The 7441-nt window shown below is 43.6% G+C and overlaps 1 protein-coding gene across 3 annotated transcripts in view; it reads right to left on the bottom strand.

Moving 5' to 3' along the window:
• The window catches only part of Slc35a3 (solute carrier family 35 member A3), a 44874-nt gene extending 39859 nt beyond the window's left edge, over positions 1-5015 (bottom strand). The window contains exon 1 of one of the 3 annotated variants that reach the window (XM_005357189.3): positions 4701-5015. The gene's annotated coding sequence lies outside the window, so the exon portion shown is untranslated. The other 2 variants (XM_013349944.2, XM_026784168.1) reach the window with 2 other exon arrangements.
• Between the last annotated feature and the right edge of the window lie 2426 nt (positions 5016-7441).

The following is a 7441-nucleotide window of genomic DNA, read 5'->3' on the forward strand; positions in this document are numbered from 1 at the left end:
AAGGAAGGAAGGAAGGAAGGAAGGAAGGAAGGAAGGAAGGAAGGAAGGAAGGGAGGAAGGAAGGAAGGAAGGAAGGAAGGAGCTGAGTATGGTGGCACATGCCTTTGGAGGCAGAGGCAGGTGGATCTCGGTGAGTTCGAGGCCAGCCTGATCTACAAAGTGAATTCCAGGACAGCTAGAGCTGTTATACAAAGAAACCCTGTCTTGAAAAAAACAAAACAAAATAAAATTATTCATTTCCATAGGATCAGAGAAACTTTACCAATGTTACAAAGTGATTCTTTACCACTTATTCTAGATTTTTTTAGTCACACTAGAGATAGAACCCAGAACCTCACCATGCTCAGCAAACACCCTCACGCTCTACTGTACCAATCAATTTGTTTAACTGGCCACTATCAAAATGCAAGACACCACGCAGATGCTCTACCAGTCTCAGAGGCTTAGACGTACTATAATCTGATGTGCTTAAACTCATCCTAACTTACCCTCCATTCAGCAGGTGGCTTAAGAGGACATACATTTAACCACATCCCTTCCTTATTTGTAAAGTCCAACTGACACCTCACCAACAGAGCTACACTGCTGCTCCTCATAACCCGGTCCTACCTAAATTTCCTGTCATAAACTACTGCCTATCTCAAACTATTCATTCCTTTGTGTACTTTTTGAACAAATATTTGTCTTTTTAAAAAGCCTTCCTGGAAGACTTAGGAAACGTCACTAAGAGATGATAGTATCTGAGTCCTGTAATTATAGACCTACAAGCAAAGAAGGGAGTGTTTCTCTCTTCCCTCTCCCTTGGCAGTCCTGGGACCTGCTGTAAGCTAAGCACACGCTCTACCACTGGACTATCCCCCAGTCCTCCAGCACACCTAGCGCTTGCCCCTGCCCTCTTGTCTTATAAGAGCACTCGTGAATTTTATCCAGCACACATTATGCCAGTGACTTCTGAAACTAGAATATAATCAGTTTCTCTAGTTGTCTACCCAGAACTGTTCATCAACCACACAGGTTAGAAGATACATCTCGCTGGGTGGTGGTGGCGCAAGCCTTTCATCTCGGCACTGGGAGGCAGAGGCAGGCGGATCTCTGTGAGTTCAAGTTCCAGGACAGGCTCCCAAAGCCACAGAGAAATCCTGTCTCAAAAAAAAAAAAAAACCCAAAACCAAACCAAACCAAATGAAAAACCACCAAAAAAATAAAAAAAAGATACATCACATCTCAAATGGAAACAAAGCAGAAAGATTAAGGTAAGTGACCATGTATCTGTCCTAGGTTAGGCAACATGATAGAAATTTTCTTAGTGTTATATTCCCTGACTCCCTCATCAGCAGCCCCTGTCACATTAGGCATTTGCTCAGTGTTAGATTTATCAAAGGCCTAGACAATATCCTTAGTTCTGAAATCCTCCATAAAGAATCACCTCTTTGTGAATTAAGTCTTCCTTAAGAGCTCTGGAACATTCAGAGTTCAGGATGTTAACAAGTCTTCCTACACACAGAAGACAGACAAAGGTTCTCACTTTTTCTAATAACTACAACTTCAGCATCTATAACATGTCAGATTTCTTGCTAGTCACTACACACTGATTTGTTTATTTAAATATAATTTAATTTGAAAAGAAGGTGTCATTTCTTTTTCACTTTAAGAAAGTGAGATTAGGGGGCTGGAGAGATGGCTCAGTGACTAAGAAACTGACCGCTCCTCCTTAGGACTCAAGTTCAATTCTTAGTACACACATGGCAGCAGCTCACACTGTCAGTAACTCTAACTCCAAGGGATCTCTTTTGGCCTCAGAGAGCATTGGATACAAGTGGTGCACAGACATAAATGCAGGTAAAACTTAGGTACATGAAGTGCTAAAATAATAATAATACTATTAGTAATAATACTAATAAAAATTCCAGTTACAGGATATCTGATGCCCTTTCCTGGCTTCTGCATACAAGTGGTACAGAGGCACATCTAGGCAAAACATCCATATGCACAAAATAAAAATACCCACTGAGCTATCTCACTGGCTCCAGAAAAAAAACTTATCCAACTTTTAAGGAGAAAAAAACAGAGTAGGTATAAAGTCATATGTAAATCTTTTTTGTGGAATGAACTTGCTTCTTAGGCTTTTATCTGACCTAATGTTTCAATTTTAGATTAACTCTAATTAATTTCTACCGCATTGCCGAACCTAAAAGACAGTCACTTATCTTCATTTTTTTTTTTTCAGTTTGATTTGGTTTGTTTTCATTTAAGATAGTAGCTTCTATGTGGTTGATAAATAGTTCTGGGCAAACAACTATAGAAGCTGCTTAATATTCTAGCTTCAAAAGTCACTGCCATAAATACCAACGGCAAAACACATTTTAAAATGATGACTAAAAATATATAACAGGGCTGGAGAGACGGTCCAGGTTTTAAGAACATTGACTGCTTTTTCAGAGGACCAGGGTTCAATTCCTACCACTGGTGGTATACAATCATCTGTAATTCCAGTCCCAGAAGATCCAGAACTTTCTTCTGGCCTTTGAGGGTACTATATGCACATGGTACACATACATACATTCAAGCAAAACACATATAGAAAATAAATGTTTAAAAACACCTTTTCAAAAATAAATTTTAAAATTATAATATATACACACATGTATACACACATATATAAACATATATATATATATATGTTTGTGTGTATAAACATAGCAGGCCTAGTTGCAAAAGTCTGTGCTCTGAATGATATACAACCCTATACCTATCCCTGACAAGTCTAAAAAAAAAAAGAAAGAATACACACATCACTCTTTAATTATTGGAGAATTATACTCTTACGTTGAATAGATTTAGAATACACTTGCTGTTTTTAGAACTGAAATTTAAAACCAAGCAACCAATTCACATTGATCTGAACTTTGGGGGAAAACCCATGAAGTTATTTAATGTCAAGTAGGAATTCACCTTTCAAAAATTTTCAAGAAAAGAAGCTATTACTGAATCATAACATGAGGCTTTTAACATAAATTATTTCCATTGATTCTCTTACCTGTCCACATTAACTCAGGATTTAAATTCTTTAAAAGGCACATGTTTAAATACATATTATATCCATTTCAAACACAAATGAAGTAGGACCTAGAGCAAATTACTTGGCCTTTGTGATCTTCAATATCCACCTATAAAATGAAACCAATAATAATCACCCTGCTTTAGAGATAATTAGGATCCAATGGAAGACTGCCACAAGTTAGAGGCTATCCTGGGATACTTATTAAGTTTCAGGCCAGCCAGGAGGACTATAATGTGAACAACCCTATCTCAAACTAAACAAATAAAACATAAAAACATACAACGTGCGCTGGATAAAGTAACTTTTTAAAAAGAACGAAAGGATCGCTTTGATTTGAGTCACGCAAGGGTTTAAATTTTGAAGGGTTTTTAATGACTGCCTAAATTATTTAAAAATCTATTATGGGCTAGGGGTATTTCTTAATAGGAAAGCACTTACCTAGCACGCAGTAAACCCTATGTTCCATCTGCAGGACCACTAAATAAATAAATGGTCGCTGAGTATTTCCCAGAGAAGTGCCAGAAAACGGCATTAAATTTCCGGCTTTAAAAAGCGATTACAAAGAACTGAAGTTACAGCTCAGCGATATGAAAGCTTGCCCAATATTCCCACGGGGTTCACCTCACCTCGCCCCGCCCCGCCCCGCCCCGCCCCGCATCACATACCAACACGGGGGGGGGGGGGAGGACAGGCCTGAGAGGGCGCGTATGCGTGCGTGTGCAATCAGGACAGGGGTTGTGAGGCAGACAGGCTAAAAGCTACAAGTTCCTTTTGGAAGTTATTAGAATCTGGAAGAGGCCAGAAAAGAGAGTCAGACACTGTAGGGGGAAAAAAAATAAAGGAAAGGAAGTTAGTCAGAAATGTAGGCTAGAATTCATTTGAAAGGAAACAACTTGAGTTAGTAGCAATGGCATTAAGATGCCCACGTGAGAAACACCCAAACATCACCTGCAACTACCAAACGAAGTGCCTATACAGAGTCAACTCTGGTGTTTAAATGTTACATTTAATAGAATATAAGAAGGGACACGCTCCTCAAAAGAAACAAAATATAAGTGGCTTGTTACAGAAAGATCCATTACTACATTTAATACCCCTTAATTCATTTGAACGAGCAGAAACTTTGGTTGGCTTAAGTTGAAACTGTGTACACACACACACACACACACACACACACACACACACGCACACACCCTCTCAGACACCAATCGCCCTCGCTCGAACCTTACCACGGGCACCCTTTCCATCTCCTGAAGTCCCTGCAGCTTCTTGAGCATCGTGTCCTCGCCGGGCAGACCCATCCCTAACGCAGGCGCGGAGGGGGCTCCAGCGAAGGCCACGGGAGGACTGGCCGCCATCCTGGCCCCCCGGGCACTTGGCCCGCCAGTCTGGAGCTTGCGGGCACACCGCCTGCCACACCCCTCTCCTTGGGACCTTTTCCTCCTCCACCCAGAACGTTCCAGCACGTCCCGGCCGGAGGTACAAGGCTCCCCTTCATCTGCTCCCTCTGAACGAGCGCAGCCGCTCTCGGCTGCGGTCCAGGTGGCCCGGGAACCTCAGCCGCCCCCCCCCCACGCCACCTCAGCCCGCAGCCTCCAGCCTCGGCGCCCGCCACACCCCGCCAGAACCCTCCGCTCACCCGCCGTGCGGCTCGGCCAGCTGCTCGCACAGGAGCCCCGGACTCCGCGACGCCGGGCGCCCCAGGCTGCCTAGCCCGCCGGCTCCGCCGCGCCCGCTGACCCGCAGCGCCGCCGGCTCCCGCCGTCTCTGTAGCCGCAGCCGCCTCGGTGCGGCCCAGGCGTTTCCGGGTTCCCGCGGTCCCGTCCGCCAAAGGCTCCGGCTTCCGCCTCGGCCCCGGCAAACGCCGTTCCCGGCTCGGCTCTGGCGGCCCCAGCTTCGCGCTTCGCTGGCCGCGTCCCTGAGGGGACCACACCGGGACAGCCCCTTGACAGCCTCACGGTCGCGGGACCGTGATAGGAAGGGTGACCCTGCCGACAGCCCGGCTGCAGAAAGTGGCAGGATGACCCGTAATTTAAGGAAGGGCAAAGTCCTTTGGGCCAAAGAACCCTGATAGAGAACCGGGAGGCGGATCTTGGCTCCTAAAAATGACCACCAGTGAGTTGAAAACAAGATTATCTCTGGTGCAGGTTACCGACCTTCGTCTAGGAACCTGCTTGTTTGGTTGGAAATGACCCCCTTCCCCCACTCGGACAGCTCTGAAGAGTCTCAGGAATCCAAAATGGGCTCAATGTCACTAAATAGGACAAAGGTACAGACAGAGAGAGACCACCTTATGGGAGAGTCTTTTACTTATTCCTGTCTGCAAGGATCTCAAATACACTACTTTTTAAAACCTTCTAATATATTTCGAAAATCTTCCAACCACTGTAGCCTCTGCTGGCGGTGGGCAGGTTGAAATGTAATATTCTGGGTCCGGTTTGATCATCGGATATGGCAGATTTTATTATCCCTTTCCTGTGAATACAATGCTCCTAGAATTAAGCTTATGCTTCTTCATATTGCAAATGATTAAAACCATGACTTAGGGGAGAGCAGTTATGAAACAACCAAGAGAAAAATAAAATTAGATGACTTAGCATAGAATACCTCCCTTTAAATCTTCGTGTCATCCGGTCTTCAGAAAACTTCCGGATGATGGACTGCAAACTAGACTTTGGTATTTACTAGGTCTGAATCTAAAAGGCCCGCTAAGGTTCATCATCTGGTAAAGGCTGGTTGCCAACGAATGAGCTTCAGGCTGGGAAAAGGGGAGTGGATAGCGAAGGTTCTGGCCGGAGCCACTGATGTATTAAAAATTTGAAGGTATTATTAGGAAATAGAGTACATTGTGGAACAGGCCTGTTTGCAAGTGGGTCACTGACCTTGAGGGTGTATCTTACCCAGGCCTCTCTTCAGGGGCTCTCATTGTAGCCAGTTTGCTTTCTGGTAAATAGAGGCCACACCACCTACACCCCAACCAGAGACCCAGAAGCAACAGAACCAAGTGACCTTGAACCAAAAACTCTGCAATCTTGAACCCAAATAGGCCTCCTTCCCAAGTTGTTTTCTCGGACATTTTGCCCCAGCAGCAAAAAGAAAGTAACTAGTAGAATATTTTCCTTTTCTTAAAAAAAAAAGACGGGATCTCACTTTATAGTTCAGGCTGGCCCCAGGCTGGCCTTGATCTTCTGGCAAGACCGGCTTCAGCCTTTCTGTGCTGGGACCACAAGCTTGAGCTATCACATCTACTTTCTTTCCTTACCCCTTTCTCCTCCCTAACCCCGAAAACTACTGGAAATTGAGCCCCAGGCTTTTGTACCTTATGTACTTCCCCATTGAACCTTTTCTCCATTTTTTTTTAAAATAAACTTTATGTGCCTAGAATATGATAATTACAACTTGGCACTATTCTGAGCAGCGTGTGTATATAGTATGTAAACAAATACCCAGAAAATAGTTGGTACTCCATAAATGTGTGGTTATAAAGGAAAAGGAGGATTTAAAATATATTAGCAAGAAAAATATACCTTACAACATAAATTCTTTTCTGTTGTTATTTTGGTTTTGAAGAGATGATCTTCTTTTGTAGCCCAGGCTGCCCTGAAACTCGCTATATAGCCCAGGTTGGCTACAAATATGTAATTCATTTTGACCTTGGCCTCTTGAGTGCTGGAGTCATGGGCAGATACCACCGTGCTCAGTGTCACAAATACACTGGTCAGGAAAAAAATTTTTTTTCCATTTTTTTTCCCCAGGAAACTTTAAAGTGATTTAAAAAAGAAAAAAGCCAGAAGCACTTATAATGACGAAGCAGAGACGTGTGCTTGGCTGCCTTGGAGGACATGGAGCTGAAAAATGACCTCAAGCAGTGCAAACAGTCCCGTCTACACCATTAATCCAAGGCGTGAAGCAAAGTCAGGAGCCTGGTGTGGTACAAAAATGCAACTGTAGACCTAACTGCTCGAGAGTCAGAGGCAAGAGGATAACTTGAGCCTAGGAGTTCAAGGCTAACCTGGGCAACTTTGCTTTAAAGATGTGGGAGAAGCCAGGGTAGCTCAAAGAATGCTGGCTTAGCATGTATGAGGCCCTGGGATCAATCCTCAGGACTGCAAAAAAAGAAAAAAAAAATACAATAGGAGGCCAGAGGTCTGCTTAGCTGTTCCTCTCTTCTTGCTTTAACTTTGATTGTTGGGATGAACCCAGACACTCACCCATTTCACTTAGCTTTTCTGACTTAATGGAGCACAGGTTTTCAAAGTATTCCCTTATAACATTCTGAATTGCTTTGGTGTCTGTTGTGATGTTTCCATGTTCATTCCTGAGTCTGTTAATTTTGAGCATGTCTTTCTTTCTTTCTTTTTTTTTTTTTTCGAGACAGGG

The sequence above is a fragment of the Microtus ochrogaster genome, chromosome 21 (assembly GCF_000317375.1).
Source record: "Microtus ochrogaster isolate Prairie Vole_2 chromosome 21, MicOch1.0, whole genome shotgun sequence".
Classification (NCBI taxonomy): Eukaryota; Metazoa; Chordata; class Mammalia; order Rodentia; family Cricetidae; genus Microtus; species Microtus ochrogaster.